The 16,777-nt window shown below is 47.8% G+C and overlaps 1 long non-coding RNA gene across 1 annotated transcript in view; it reads left to right on the top strand.

The window, feature by feature from the left end:
- Positions 1-5,387: 5,387 nt before the first annotated feature.
- Positions 5,388-16,777, top strand: part of LOC115521909 — a 28,879-nt gene continuing 17,489 nt past the window's right edge. The window contains exon 1 of the long non-coding RNA XR_003971204.1: positions 5,388-5,466. This is a non-coding gene — a long non-coding RNA (uncharacterized LOC115521909). The remainder of the gene's footprint in view (positions 5,467-16,777) is intronic.

Here is a 16,777-nt window from a genome sequence, read left to right as displayed (position 1 = left end):
GGTGTCTCTTATTCTAGGAAGCCCTTTCTTTCCTCCCCTCCCTCCGACATGTCCCCCAGTCCTCCAGGCTTCTCTCTGTCCTGCCCTTACTATGTTGCTACTCATCCTTTGCCTCTGGCCTCCCTGTGGGGTGAAGGGCTATGTCTTGGTCACACTTGAATTCTCCATGCACAGCACCAGGCCTGGGGAGGGGCCACGGTAGGGGCTCAGTGGTGTTGAAATGGGCCTGTAGGGGTGGGCTGACCATTGGAAGTCAGATGAGGAGATGGTCAGAGAGTTTCTTATCCGTTTCTCTAGTCTAAGACTAAAGTCTTAGGAAACATTGATCATTTAAAAGGAATGGACCTAATGTTATGCTCTCTGTTATCAAAATACTTGAATGAATCGGTATGCATTTTCCAGCTTTTTAAAGGTGGTTGGAAGTAGGGTCATCAGCTTGCCCTGGTTTGCCTGGGGCTTTCCCATCTCTGGTGCCAGAAAGTCTTGTGTCCTACATAAACCCTGATGGCTGGTCGCTGACAGTATGAGTTACCTGGTGAGGTCTCTTAACCTTCCTCTCCTAGAGCCCAGCTTGTTGTGTGAAGAGTGGGGTCAACAGGAAGGTGCTTTCTAGGGGACAGTCAGTAGTACTTGGTACTGGCATGGCCAGTATGGCCTGGTTCCTGCCACTTTTAGAGAATGCAGTTAACCCTTGAACAACACTTCTTTGTAGATTTTTTTTTCAAAAAGTTGCAGTGCAGTCATGTAGATGTATTTTCTCTTCCTTGTGATTTTCTTAATAACGTTTTCATTTTTCTGGCTTACTTTATTGTGAGAATATAGGGAAAAAATACATGTAACATACAAAGTATGTGTTAGTCGGCTGTTACCAGTAAAGCTTCTAGTCAATAGTAGGCTATTAGTAGTTAAGTTTTGGCAAGTCAGAGTTATATGGGGAATTTTGACTGTGGGGACAGTGACCCTAATCCCTGGTGTTGTTCAAGGCTCAGCTGTAATCTCAATTTAACTCCAAGGAACCTCAGTTTCCTAGTACTCAAAATGGGCATAAAAATCCTAAATCAGTTTGGTGGGAATTTTCAGCATGATATAAATAGAGCCACTGGAGCGACGTGGTCATGTGTACCTCTAGTACATAATGGGGGCTAGACACTATAGTTTCAACTCTCAACAGTCTTAGAGATGGGAGCCAATATGACTCTGACAGACCAGAAGCCTGGTTACAGACACGCAGGTGGCAGGGCTAGGCAATTGTTCAAATGTCCTGGGGCCCTTGTCTGTTTCTTGACTCCAGGCTCTGGGGGCTGGCCAGGTGTACACATATGGTTGCTTTCTCTTGGACCACTGTTGGGCCATCCTGCTGGGAAGCCTTTGGCTTGATCCTCTGGCCTAGGGCAGTGGGAACAGCTAGCAAAGCCAGCAGCCCCTCTGGGTGCCTGTGCTACATTGCCCAGGGCTTCTTCAGAGTTGGGGAAAAAGGGACCCAGCAAGGCGATTAGGGCAGTGATGCGTTCATTCATTCGCACAATCATTCCTGCATGCATTAATTCACTCAGGTAAGCACTCACCAACCACCTGAAGAGGCGGAGACCCCCCACCAGTGAACACACTGGTGCTCCCAGGGAGAGAGGAGCACCCAGGATTGTCTGCCTGGGGCAGTCAGTGAAGGCTTCCTGGAGGAGGTATATTTGAACTATGCCTGGAGACAGTGACTCTTCTGCTGGGTGAACAAGCTGCTGGCAGTGTTCTGGCAGAAAGGTCGGAGCCATTGTACAAGTGCAGGAGGCAAGGGGCAGTTTGATAATGTTGGAGTTGAGGAAGTGTGGCAGGGGTGTGGTGGGGAGGAAGCCACACCAGCTCTGTGGCCTCAGGAGGGGGTTTTGGTCATTCTGAGGCCGTGAGCGGGTCACAGGAGAGTTCTGAAGAGTGGCAGCTTCGTGGGCTAGGAAGGAGCAGCTGGGATTACTGGGGGACTGAAGTATACAGGTGAGGGATGGTGAAGACTGAGAGGGAGCGGGGCAGGGGCCAATCTCTCTAGCCCCTGCTCACTGCACCATGTTCTTCCTGGCCCTGGAGGGTCTGGCCTGAGGCCCAGGGCCTAGAGTTGGAGGGGTTGGTGGGCAGTGGAGGAGCCAGGAAGAGAGGTGGTGGCCACTTTCAGGGGTAAGGGAGTGATGAGGACTTGTTCTGAATTTGGAAAGACATTCCCTCCCTACCTTCCACAGAAGGAGCAAGTGCCTTTCAGCTGCCCTGACAGCTCCTCATCTGCTGTTTTGCACAATATACAATTTCTTTGCATAACAGACAGAATAATCTCATTTTCTCACTGGCTACACAGCTTAGCTTTCAATCAATTATTCCAAATACATTAGAAAAAAGTCTCCACGTCACTTCTCCGCCTGCTCAGTGCTCCGTTTTCCCTGTCAAGGAATTTGCAAATCAATTGCTTTAACAATACTTTCCACAAATTACCTTCTAATGCCTGTGATGTCACCCGCGGTTAATGCGCTCCTGATAAATAATGCATCAGGAAGTGGTGAGGCTTTTTTGCCCCCACTCCATGCCCTCCCCGCCCCTCCCTGAGATGCAATAAAGGAACCAGCTTGTTTTGTGTTGAGGAGCCTGGCTTCATTCAGCCTTGGGGATAAGGCTGTGGTTGGGTGCTGGGAGGCAGTTGGTGGGTGGAAAGCCAGTCGGCTGGACATGGGGTGGCTCTGCACCCACTGTGTGGGGTGGCCTGCGAGAGACCCCGTACCTCCCTGCACCCCAGTCTCTGTGCCTGTGCTGGAACAAGGGGATGGTCACCCATATGTCCTTATAGCCTCATCTGGAGTCCAGATAATTCTGTCCAGCAGCTTGCTCACAGGAGGGCTGCGCTCACTGTGCTTTGTCCACTGGAGAGGGGGCAACTTTTGGCTCCTAGTTCCTGAGAACCTTAGAGAGTGGCTGGGGAGCAGAGGGCATTCCCCTGAGCTGGCTGAGATCCCAGCCCGAGGAACCCCATCTGTCTATATCTTTATACTCACCATCCCACGTGCATGGCTACTTCCCAGAGGCCTCCATGCTTTGAGTGGGGCTTCGGACCCTGAATGCAGGGCTCAGGAGTGCCCAGAGGGGCTATGGCCTGGGGGAAGAGATGTGTGTCCTGGGGGTTCAGGCAGCACCTGAGCTGGCCTTGGCTGGGGGCTGGGTGGGATAGCAGGAGGGTCTGGGCCTCTGGCTGGGGTTTATGCAGCTCCTTCATAATATGCTGTGTGCAATGTATGCCTGTGTGTGTGGGGGGGGGAGGCATGTTGTGTGTGCAATCACTCCTGAGCTACATGGGGTAGGCACTCTGTAAGGCCTTTCACAATAGGACCCTTGCAAGGCCATCCTTTGGGGCTGTAGAGTTTGCTTGCAGGAATAAAGTTCATTATCCCCCTGTACGACCTTTACTACTCTTGTCTTCATAGCTGTAAGTGTATTTTGATGCTGCAAGCTAAAATTGTAGAGTTTCAGCACAGTTAAACAGCAGCAACCACAAAGCAAAGGTTTGGAAGAGGCCTGAGCCCCCAAGCACACGGAACCAGTACTACCCACGTCACCCCCACGGGTGACACTTGGGACCACGCCGCCTCCGCATTTCACTGGGCCCTATGTGCAATATACACTGCGTCTCTTAATCAATCGATTGCACTGTGTCTAATTCATGTCTCAGGAGTGTACACCACAGGAAGAAAGCCTATCTGTTTGCAGGGTTGCCGAGGTGAGGAGTCAGAAGGCACTGACCCTGCCTAGGGAAGTCCGAGAGGATTCCAAAGGGAGAGGACTCTGGGTTGAGTGTGAAGGACAAGTGGGGTGTGTGGAAGTTCCTGGGGTCCTGGGACCTGGAGAGAACCTGGCATTTGGGGAAGTGTTATCTGGAACACCCTGGGTGGAGCCATGGGAGACCAAGAAGGTTATCTGGTGACAGGCGGTGGGGTCTGTGTCTTGAGATGCTGACTCCAAACAGTGCACTTGGGTGGGCAGCTCCCGAGGCTCCGTGGTTTGGGTAGTCTGAGAAGTACAGCCCTCTGGGGGCGGGGGTGGTGCCAATGCAAAACGGGCAAACCTTTTTATAGAAATTTAAGGAGAAAGGAAGAGGGTTTTACTGGAGCCCAAGTTAGGACAGCTGCCTGGGATACATAGTCCTCACCAAGAAGAGAGTGGTTTGAGAAAGGAACATTTGGTGCAGTGTTATATACATTTTTTTACATAAAGAGTTACGAATCATCAAGACAAAGGACATTCCAGAAAGTTATAGACTTTATCTTCTATCTTTAGTACATCAAGGCTGTTGGACCTTAAGCTTGTGGGAACCAGGGAGGTTTCTTTCTTTTTCTTATCTTGTGCTTAGAATGCTCCTTTTTGGTTATCTATCTATCTATCTATCTATCTATCATCTATCTATTCAACGAAGCAGACATACAATGTGTTCTCCAGGCAGAAATAGACCCCATGCTCTGAGGTTTTGCCAAGTCATTTTGACCTTTGTAAATGTTAAAGGACAGCTTTCCTGGGAGCCCAGGAACAGGACCCCCAAACACTAAAGGTTGAAAATCTCCTGGCAGACCCAAGGCTGACAGGCCACTTTTAGTTTGTAATTCGTATTAATGTAACACAGAAATGGGTTTTGTGGAACATACTCTGGGAAATACTGTGGGCAGTGAGGAGCCATTGAGCTGTTTCTTGTTTCTTGTTTGCTCCTCTGGCTGGACTCTGGCCCTGTGAAGGACTGGATGCCTGACACCAGGGTGCCAGGCTGACTCAGGGTGACCCAGCACCTCTGGGCTCCTACAGTGAGATCTTTTGAGGACCAGCAGTGTTTGGGGTCAGGTACACATGGGGTCATTTGTGGCCATAACATCCTGGTCTTGAGGCCTTCACACAGATGCACCTGATCTGTTATTCCTGAACTAGAGAATAAGGTGGGGAATGTGGAAGAAATAAAACTTGAAATGTGTTGAGTCAAGATTCTTTTTAGACCCCATGAAACCTGAACTTCCCCTGGAGGACTTGGGGTCACTCCCCAGGGGGGCACTTGGGGAGGAGTTAGGTCCAATGGGCTCTGTGTCCTGATGTGCACCCTCCTTCTCCTTCCTAAGCTCTGGAAACTCACTCTGAGGGTGACCAGTCGGGGTGGCCAATACTGTTGGGGCAATATGAGCTCAAAGGGAAAACTTGAGGAAGCAGCAATGAATCTTAGATGGCTGATGAGTAGAAGAAAAGCTGCTAACCTGACCAGGAATAAGATACACAGGGAGGTCCTGCTTCCTGTCCAATCATACTGAACTTAGAACATCAGATAATGGCAAGCTTTGGCTAAGATGTGGGGAAGTGAGCCCTTGTATTCTGCTGGTGTGAGAGAAGTCTTAGACTGCGTGCAGCATGGGACCAGTGATCCTCCTCCCAGATCTGCTCTGAGAGACACACCAACGTGGTGGGGAGTGGGTAAGTGAACTGCAGCCATGCCGTGGGCACCATGCAGCAGTGGATGCCATTGCTGAGCATAGGTAACCACTGCAAGTGGTCTGAGAACCAGGGGTAAGTGCAAAAGTCAAGGACAGGAATGAAATTTGTGGTACAATTTCATTTATGTAAATTACAATGCAAACCTTCAAAAGACAGATTGGAGGAAGCCTCCACATTCCAGGAAGTCCCTCCACATAGGGGAGTAGATGCCTCTAGCAGGAAGGAGGATGGAGGGCAGGGTTGGGGACAAAGGAAAGTAGAGGCAAACACCAAGGCAGTGTCTCAGCCTGGGTTCCCTAGAAAGCAGAGCCTGAGGCAAGGATTACAAACTAATGCTTTCTTGGGAAGATGAGTGGAAAGACTGAAGGGGAGCCTGGGCAGAAATCCCCTGTGCAGGGTTGCATTGCTGGTGTTTGACAGCACCTCATCTGTGAGTCTGGATGTGGTGGGAGGAGCCAGAAACTTTGGGAGTGTGACCTGTTGGAGGTAAGCATTGGAATTACAGTGTGGTTGGATGCACTGGTGTCCAAGGAGTCAGGAGTTGATGATTAGGAGAACCAGAGGCCAAGAGAGTCCGAGAAGATGCTCAGGAGGGGGCAGTTGCCTGACGACTGAGCAGTGCCATGGACTCGTGGGCTGAGAAGGAGGAGCCCAGTTCTCCTTGTCAGAGTGTGTATATATGTGCATGTCTTAGATCTAGATAGACTTGGGTCTGAACCCTTGAGCAAATTATGTGCCTAGTTAACCTCGGTACCCACATTGACAGAATGCACATAATAAGAGTGTTACTTTCCGAGAGTTTTGTGAGTGTAAAGTGCCTGGTATGGTTGGCACTCAGCAGACATACACTGTGTTACTACCTGGGGCTGGCAGGCCGGCCACATGGTGCTCGGCTGCTCAGCCACCCGTCTGGAGAGGGACTGCTACATTTCTCAGCTGCCTTTGTTCCCATTGTAACAAGCTGGAATCTGCAGCAAGATGCCTCTCTTCCAGAGAGAAAACACCCAGAGAAGTTGCCCCTTCATAACCAAGCACATGATTTATTTTTCTCTTTAGGTTTCTGTGTTTTGACACCTGATTACATCCAGCTTCACACTCAGAGTTCTCTGTGTACCAAGCACTAATTATTTCATGTGTCCTGAAATAGAGACAACAAAATGCCACTTATTGCGTTAATTGGGACTCGTTTTACCCCCGGGACTCTTGTTCTGCACATAGGTTTTATTCTGTATTTTTTCATTAATTCAGCCATCCAGTCACCAGACATTGAGAGCTTGCTACATGCCAGGCACAGCGTGGGCACTTGGGTTCCAGAGGTAAGACCCCAACTCTGCCATGGCCTACAGGCCCTGGGGGACAGATAGGTGGCATCCCATGGGATAGCACCTCTTGAGGGGCTGAGGGAGAAGATGAAGTACTGAGGGGCCCCTGGGAGGCAGCTGCCCCTGGAGAGCCATCTGGCCTGAATTATAGGGCATGAGTGGGATTTCTCAAGGTGGCAAAGTGGGAGCCCATTTGGTGGTATGTGCTGATGAGGTGCTTGGATTTGGAGTGAATCTTCCCTGGGGTAAGAGGAGTAGCAGAAGGTGAAATGGGGGCTGGATGAGGTGGGCTCTGAATGCCAGGCCCAGGTGTCATTCTGTCGGATATCAAGCAGCAGTGGGAAAGCCGGGAGGTGAGACCAGGTATGGGGTAGCAACCCTGGGTGTGGGGATACCCATGGGAAGCAGGGATCACAGACTGTACCAGGTCTAAGGAGGGCCTGGCTGCAAACATATTAGATGTCCCTGAGTGATCATGGCAGGGACACCCATGACACCTGACACCTTGGAGGGCTCCCTGTCTTCTCCCACTCTCACTGGGGGCAGTGTGTTCATTGTGAGGATCTGGCTTTGCTGCTGTTATTGTGGTGTTCAGGATGGTAAGATTTGCCTCTGTAAATCCAGCTTCTCAGTCCTTCAAAATTTGATCTCCCTTTATTTTAAAGAATATACTTATTTTACAAAACAGGACAGATTTTATGTGTTAACACAGTATACTCAATATAAAGAATAAAGTTTTTAACCAGGAACAACATGAATCACTGCTGTGGGCTGGGGTGGTGTGATGGCATTTCCCAGGAAGTGTCGTGGTCCTTTGCAAGGAAGTGTCCACTTTGGGTTGGAGCCCTCCTGCCCAAGAGACAAAGCTGGGCAGGAGCTTTGCTGGAGCAGCCGAGAGAGATGGTGTGAGGGATCCTGCACGGGGGACAGAGACTGCACACCTGATGTGAATGAGCAAGGGTTGTGCTAGAATTGGCTTATGGATGGCCTAGAGAAGGGGGCGACCCTTTCTCCATGGACAGCCCAGCAGTCATGCTCCACTGTGCGTTTTCTAATCTAGAGAGTAGGTCAGGAGCCAATAGCCCACAATCTCTGTGGGCTAAACAAGAGTAGTGCTGAGGTGTGTGAGGTGGCAGATTCACCTGGGGATTTCCTGGTGCTCATTGCTATACACTGTGCATCATGCAGTAAGGGGGCAGGTGAGATTAGCACATGTGTCCTCAGGACGAGGGGCTTTGGGTTATCCTTTTCAATAAGGGCGCTGGGTTGTGATGGTGAAAGGAGGGGATGGGCAGTGTGTACAGGCTATGAACTCCTCAGCACTGAGCGGAGGGATCACATCTCCTTCTCCTACAATGCTGATGGGCAGCAGGAAATCAAGACCATGTTCTGAGATTCTACACATCAGACTCCTGTCTATTTCTGGCCCAATGTTGACCTAGGGACTTCAGAGAAGCCACGGCTCTTGGTGGGGTAGGAGTGGCCAGAAGCTGTAGCACACCAAGGGTTTGCCAAAGCACAATACAGGAAGCAAAGCCTTATCTAAACCAACTGAGAAAAACTGGTGTCTTGAAGTAAATTTCTGGCAAAAGCATGGAGTGAGCTTGAGAATTACTTGCAAATTGTTACTGGGGCTCACTGAGATCACACAAACAGAGCACAGGCCGATAACTGCAAGGGACCTGGAGAGAATCCAGAGAATCTGGTATGAGAGGAGCACAGACTGGCCACGGATTCTAGATGTTGGTTTTGAAATCTTTTGTCTATCCTTCATGTTGCTGCCATTAATGTAGGTGAATAGATCTTCTCAGGTAGTATGTGTCCAAGCAATGCCAATTAATCCCTTGGTTAGCTGCATCTAGTCCTGAGTTAAAAAGCCCTCTAGATGGACAGTTTTTCACCCACAGTCAAGATTATGGTACCTAGAGCAGGCAAAGCCTAGGGAGCTACTCTCTTATTCATGGAGATGACATATTTTCTCTAAGCTTTGAGGTCTGCTCATGAGAAAGCCCTGCAGTTAGAGCACTGCGTGTGCAGTCAAGCATTTGCTTTTGTGCTCAGCCATTCAGGAGCTGAGGTCCCTTGGACAGGTTACTGTCCCTCTCTGGGTGACTGTTCACTCACCCATAAAATGGGGGCTGGAGTGGACTCAATGAGCTGCCTGGTCCTTACAGTTTTGAAACACTTTGATTCTAGACTTTGACTTCTTCCCTTTGGCCTAGCTTAGGTGCTTAGGACACTCTTAGCAGACCCAAGACACCTGCTGGTTCTCTCCGGTGGGGGTCTGTGTGGGAGACAGTGTCTAAGTCTACTTTCTTGGAGGGACATGAGTCTTTGGCAGATAATAGATGATTGTGTGGGCAGTTCCATATATTCTGGGGTGTATATCTTGTGGCTATGCTGTCTATTAGATGTAGAATGACTGGCTTGGCCCAGGTGTTCACACTCCAAACCCCATGCTCTTCTGGCAGGAGAGCCTACCCCTAGGGAGAAGTGAGGTCTTGTGTAAGTCAGAGTGAAGTAGACAAACTTAGTGCAGTGGCTAAGTGAGGTAGGCCATCCAGGGTCAGTGCAGAGAGTTCTTGAGTTCTGGTTCATCATTTAATTCACCATTGACGTCTGGGGAATGGCTGGTGGGCCTGCCATGAGCCGTGTTTGCTGCAATTCCAGTGTGATTAGGAAGAGTCATTTTCTGTGCCTCCTGGCACAGGGTCTGGTCCACAGGTGGCGGAGATAAAACTCCCCTGGAAGGATGCTGTAATGGCCAATGTAGATGGTGGCAGATTATGCATCTTAAAATGTGATTGCAAAATCAATAAGCCAATTACAGCGGTTAAATCTTTGCCTTTTCGGAGCCGCCTGTGGAGCTGAGCTGCTTGCTGTGGCATCAGGTGGCTGTGTGGCCCTGACTGCAGGGATGGAAGGGTGAGAAGGCTGCATGCGGGGCTCTTCTCTCTCCTTTGGGAGCCCTGCCCTCATTGTGTGGACTCCTCAGTGGAAAAAACAGTTGCCAGGAACTCTTTTGCACTTATGCATTAGAGATGGGGGCAAGAGGTAAGGGATATTTTTTTTTTGAGTGCTTATGGTGACTTCATATATCACCATTACATCTTAACAACCCTGTGAGCTAAGTGTTGGCATCATCATTTCACATGGAAGGTGCATTGGTTTTCCTTGCTACACAGCAAACCTGCTCAGAACTCTGTGGCTTAAAAGAGCACATCACTGTCTATTTAGCTCACAATTCTACTGGCTGGTTCCTTCTGGTCTGGGCTGGGTCAGACTGATGCTGGTGGGTTGACTGGAGGCCTCTTGATCCTGAGTGGCCTCATTCTGAAGTCTGGAAGTGAGCTGGCAGTTGGCTAGGATGTGGGGGTGACTCTATCTCTCACTGTGGCAGGAAAGCCCGGGCACATTCCCATGTCAGTGGAGGGTTCTAAGAGCATCAAAGATAGAAGCTGAAAGGCTTCATTTTAGGTCTAGACTCAGAGTGGGCACAATGTCACTTTTGTCACTTGCTATTGGTCAAAGCAAATGACTGGGGCTGCCCAGAATAGCGGGAGGGGCTGTCAAGGATGGTGGCCATTTTTGTAACCCACCACACAGAGAAGCTGAGGTTCTAAGACTTGAAGCAGCCTGCCCAGGGCATGCAGCTAGAATGGGAACCCACCTGGGGCACCTGGGTGGCTCAGTTGGTTAAGTGTCTGACTCTTGATTTCAGCTTGGTCATGGCCTCATGGACCATGATATAGAGCCCTGTGTTGGGCTCTGTGCTGATAGCCTGGGGCCTTCTTGGGATTCACTCTCCCTCTCTCTCTGCCCCTCCCCCACTCATGCTTCCTAAACATACAAACAAACTTTAGAACGGGAACCCAGCCTGTGCTTTTCTAATACTGAATGTGGTGTGCAAGGAAACACAACTCTTAAAGAGAGAGCAATGCTCAACTCAGATAACTGAGAGTCTGCATTGTGGAATTTGAGGCAGCCATGGCTGATGGTGGGTAAGAGTTTTCAGATAGAGGGTGAGTTTTTAAATTGCTGAGTATGGAGAGCATCCAGAGTTGTGTGACTGCTGAGTCTTCCTTGGCTGTGACCCTGGTGGACTCCTGAGTAGAGGGCTTCTGTATGTGTTCTGTCCCCCATCACCCCTCTCTATCTCCTTTCTCCATGGCTCTGTTCTTATTCTTTTTTTGTGGTGTGGGAGGCATGTGTGTGTATATGTACCTTCCATCAGAAGCTATGCTTCATCTTTTTGGAAGTAATGGGTAAATTACTTAAAAAAAAAAGCAAATTCATAACAAATAGATTTCTGTTTGCAATGCACACAGCTGGTATTTACTTCCATATTTCGAAATAATATGCTGACACTGCTATTCCTTGACTAATCGATTTTAAACATTGTCTATGGACTGCAGTGGAAGATGGCAATTTAGCTCTGCATGGACTTCCTTGCATTGGCCCTTCCGCCATCCTTCGGTGTACTTTTTGTCACAACTTTTGGTTAAATCGATGGTCAGTGTTTCTGTTACTATGACAGTACATTTTGCTTACCGCTAAGTGAAGTAGACAATGATGATGTTTCCTGGACTTAACATGGGCATGTTTTCCTTTTATTTGGTTTTCCATGTACCTATGTTTATTTTTCCTAACCACTTTGCCAGATCAGTTCTATATGAACCAGTTTTATATTCCAAATAGTCAAACTGACATTCTATCAATTTCCTTTTCTCCCAGACCCTCCCACACGGGGTTTCTGGAACTTGGTTGCTCTCCAGATTCCCAAGCAGACTGTCATCCTGGGGCTTACTTTGCATCATGCTCTGGATGGACTCCTGGGTCTCGTGGCTTCCTTGCCTGCTTCACATCATCATTTTGCTGAAGCATGTCCTCTTAATAGTTCCCTAAGTTATGAAAAGTTATGAAAAGAGTCCCTATGTGTCTGAAAATATTTCCTCCAAGCAGACTCTGGGACATGGGTTTGTGTGAAGATGACTCATTAAAAAGATACTTCTAGGAGAAAGGGGGAGGGGGTGGGGAAGCAGGGCAAGGAGGAGGAAGCCAGGCCAAGTTTGATTTCAGCAGGAGTGCCAGTCACAGCCTTCCCAAGGAGCCCTGGGGTGAATACCACATCCCAGAGTTTGCCCTGCAAAAGGCAGCGGTGGGGTGTAGGGGAACCCTAGCTCTAGGCACTCTGTCTGGGCCTGAGGGTCGTCATCTGGAGACCACTGTGGTGTACGCCACTGGGAGCCCAACACACAACAGTTGGTGGCATAGACCAGGAGAGGTTGGCTGAGAGATCAGGACCAACGTCATCAGGGCAGCTCGGCAGCTGTGTGGGCAGGGTCCAACATTCAATGCAGGAAATAGGGATCATTACAGGTGTTCACACCAGTGTTGAAAGGGCTAAAGAGACAATTTCTAGGTGAGTCTCCTTGGGATGATTTTCAGAATGATACAGAATGCTCACAAGGGAGCCATTCCCCCTAAGGAAGCCTCTGGTCTCCTGCAAGCTGAGGCATAGACCCTCAATTCTTCCAGGCAGCCTGAGTCATACAGAAAGAAACCACCTCTACCACTGCCATAGCTTGGTGTCCACACCTTCTTAACCAGGATTTCATGAAAATTGCCTCCCCCTAACACAAAACCTACTTAATATACAGGACAGTGGCTGTAAACAAGTCTCAGAAATAGAGTTTTATCTATCTAATCTTTACGAATAGAAGGAGGGAAAACTGGAGGTTTAGAGAGCAATACGAATGCCATACAACTGGATATACACTTCTAGATTAAACAATTTTTTCCCTGAGAATTTTGAGAGCATTGCTCCATTATATTTGAATTTGTGGTTTCATTGTTGGAAAGTCTAATGCCATTCTAGTTCCCTTATGAGCAACTTTCTTTCTTTCTTTTTTTCCTCTCTATGGAAGCTTTGAGGATCTTCTCTTTCCCCTGGCACCATAAGATGTTATGATGATGTATGTTGATGTGGGGTGTTTTTCTTTCATTTTGTGGGGTGCTCAGTGGACCCCTTCAATCTGAACCTTATGACCTGTGCTATGGACTAAAATTTGTGTCCCCCTCTCTGCATATTCCTATGTTAAACCTGACCCCCAATGGGATGGTATTAGGAGGTGGGGCCTTTGGGTGGTGCTTTGCTCATGAAAGGGAGTAGTCCTTAGAAAAGATGCCCCAGAGATCTCCGTCAGTCCTCCACCATGTGGGGACACAGTGAGAGAGAAGACAGATGTCAGTGAATCAGGAAAAGGGCCCTTGTGTGTTGTTGACCCTGTTGGTGCCGTGGTCTTGGACTTAGCCTCCAGCACTGCAAGGGATAAGTATTTGCTGTTCATGGTATTCTTGTTCCAGTCACCTGAGCGGACTAAGATGACCTGTGAAATAGTTAATATCATCTCATTGATAGTTTCCCTCTCCTATGTTTTCATTTTCTAGATTGCAGATTTTCTGAATTGACCTTTTCAGTTTCTTGTCTTTCTCTGCTTTCCGTCTCTTTCTGTACTAATTTTTGTCTTTTTGTTCTACTTATTTCAGCCATTACATTATTATTTGAATTTCTAAGAGTTCTTCATGCATCTGTTACTTTTCCCACAGAACCCTATTCTTGTTTTGTGCCTGCAGGATCTTTCTGATTTAAATTTTTTCCTCCTTTTTTTCTATTTTGGTTTCATTTTCCCCATGTTAGAAGATTGCCTCAAATGTTTGGTGGTTGCTGGCTGCCAGTTCAGATTTAACAATGAAGCACTCAAAGTGAGTGGGGAGCCCTTGGGGTATGGGAGGGCCAGTCAACCAGAGGCTACGTGAGCAGCTGGCAATGAGAACTTATCAGTGGGGATCCCCAGATGTTGGACCTTGGGGTCTCTTTTCTGCACAATAATCCTGTCTTCTCTCTTGGGGCCAGAGCCAGGAGTGGGTTAGGTGGTGGTTGTTCTGCTGTTTGAGTACAGACTTTCTCTTCTCCTCTGTTTCTCTTCTGCATCTCACGCCCATCCTCCATTGTGCTTGGGTCCCCCAGGCTGGAGCCTTCTGGCTTAGTTTCTCCAGAAGCAAACGTTTGATGTCCTGACTCACTGGCTTTCAGAAGTACAGGAGGGCCCCTGAGCTTCTGGGGCCCTTGGGGTTTCCTCCCCAGGCCAGCAGGGGTTATGTTTGCTGCACAATTACTGATGGTGCCCCTCTCACATTGTCCCATTGTGGCCCTCTCCCCACACTTCCTTCCAGCCTCCCGGTGTGCCCTGGGGGTTCCTATCCTGGGCCCCACGGGCTTGTTTGGGGCCAGCCAACTCCTTCCCTGGGCACTGCCTCTGTGCTTCCCTGAGGGCAGCTTCCTGGGTCCTCCGGGGGCTGGTACTCTCCTCCAGCCTTTTCCTAGATTCCAAAATGTTACTGCCATTTTGCATCTGCGTCTGTGCCCTCAGTTCTTATGGATTTATATATTTAAAAAAAATCCACTGATGTCATTTTAGTGGAGTGTTGTGAGGGAGAGCCAATGGTGGGTGTGATCAGACTCCACATTTACCTGCAGTCTGGAAGGGACTCCAGGGAAATGCACAGCCATTAGGAAGAAACATGGTGGCTGCCATACCTCTTGGGTAAGCTCTTTCCCCTGCCTCCTGTGGCACCTTACATGTTTCCTGTGGAATTATTTTACACGTGGGGCTTGCTGGGTCTCTAGGCATTTGCAGTGCACAGGATGTTTATTGGTACCTTCTAGGGCCTGGCCTTGGGCTGGGGATGGGGCAGGACCATGGGAAAGTTCCTGCCCATGTGGGCTGACACTGGTGGGAAGACAGTCTCGGGTAGCAGGTGCCAGAGCAGGTCATACACTGGCTTAAGGGGAGAGCCATCTGAGAGCCTGCGTGGCATCTATGGCTCCCGGATAGACATGAATAGAGGTGTGAGGCCTAGAGCGTGCCTTCAACAGTGCGATGTTTGAAGCTTTGTAAAAGACAAAGTGAAAAGAACATGCAAAGAAGCAGGCAAGCCCTCCCTTCCTTCTCCCCTCCCACCCACACTCCACAAAGACACTGTGGAGTACTTCCTACCTCCTCAGAAAACTCTGCAGCAGCACTGGGTGAACTCCTCAGGGCCAGTTCTAGTTCACGTGGTCCTGGAGTGCAACGAGGACTTTCTTTCACGGGGTCAGATTTGCATAAGTTATGACAAGCACATGCTGGTAGATCCTGTGTCTCTCTCCCCAGTGTCTAATAAAGAAAAATTCAATTCAAGGTAGATCTTTCTCTGCCCCAACCAGACCAAGTGTGGTTCAATTGATTACTTGCACATTTGTGGTACATCCTCCCTGTGTTAGCTTTCTGTGCTGTGTAACCATTACCATGGACTGCGTGGCTGTACCAGCTCCCAGCTTTGTAAGTCAGAGGTTCAGCATGGTGCGACTGTGTTCTCTGCTCAGGGAATCACGAGGCTGACATACAAGGTTTGGCCAGGCTGAGTTTGCTTCTGGAGACTCTGGGGAAAAATCGCTCTCTTGTTCATTCTTTTTTTTTTTTTTCCTTGGACATATAAAAATTATATATATTTAAGATGTACAACATGATGGTTTGGTATATTCATACATTGTGAAATGATCGCCACAATCAAGTTAACACATCCATTACATCATATAGTTATCGTGTGTGTGTGTGTGTGTGTGTATGTGTGTGTGCACGCGCACACGTGTTTAGTTTTTTTTAATGAAAAATTTTTAAAATTTTATTTAAATCCAGGTTAGTTAACATATACTGTAACGATGGTTTCAGAAGTAGAATTTAGTGATTCATCACCTACATATAACACCCAGTGTTCATCCCAATAGTGCCCTCCTCAGTGCCCATCCCCCATCTAGCCCATCCTCCCATCCCCCCACCTACCTCTCCTCCAGCAACCTTCAGTTTGTTCTCTGTGTTTAAGAGTCTTTTATGGTTTGCTTCCCTCTCTGTTTTTATCTTATTTTCCCCTCCCTTCCCCTATGTTCATCTGTTTTGTTTCTTAAATTCCACATATAAGTTAAGACATGATATTTGCCTTTCTATGACTGACTTATTTTACTTAGCATAATGGAACCCTCCAGTTCCATCTATGTTGTTGCAAATGGCAAGATTTCATTCTTTTTGATTGCCAAGTAATATTCCATTGTGTATGTGTATGTATGTATGTGTATGTGTGTGTGTATATATATATATATATATATATATATATACACATTGTGTATATGTGGGAGAGCCATTTGAGAGCCTGCATGGCATCTATGGCCCCCATATACATATGTATATATGGTATGTACACACACACACACACACACACACACACAGTGTGGTTAGGTTTAATTTGAGATCTATCCTCTTAGCAAATTTCAAATTTACAACACAGTATTGTTAACTATGGTCATCGGGCTACACATTTCATCTCTAGGACTTACTGATCCTGCCTGCATAACTTAAACTTTGTACCCTTGACCAGCATATCTCCATTTCCACCCACCACTAGCCCGTGACAACCTCCATTCTATTCTCTGCTTCTATGAGTTTGACTGTTTTAGATTCCACATATAAGTGAGATAATGCAGTATTTGTCTTCATGTATCTGGCTTATTTCGCTTAGTGTAATGTCTTCCAGCTCCATCCATGTTGTAACAAAGGTTATTTCCTTCTTTTTAAAGGCTGAATGATATTTCATTATATGTATGTACCACATTTCCCTTATCCATTTATCTAAGGACACGTTAGATTATTTCCATGTCTTAGTTATTGTGAATAATGCTGCAATGAATATGGGAGTGCAAATATCTTTTTGAAATCCTGATTTCAAGTCCTTTGAATATATGCCCAGAAATGGGGTTGCTGGATCATATTGTAGCTCATACTGTTTTCCATAATGGCTGTACTAATTTGTACACCAGTGTACAGAATTTCCTTTTCCCCACCTCCTCACCAACACTTATCTTTTGTCCTTTT

Source organism: Lynx canadensis, chromosome C1, assembly GCF_007474595.2.
Source record: "Lynx canadensis isolate LIC74 chromosome C1, mLynCan4.pri.v2, whole genome shotgun sequence".
Classification (NCBI taxonomy): Eukaryota; Metazoa; Chordata; class Mammalia; order Carnivora; family Felidae; genus Lynx; species Lynx canadensis.
This window is presented reverse-complemented; position numbering and strand designations above follow the sequence as displayed.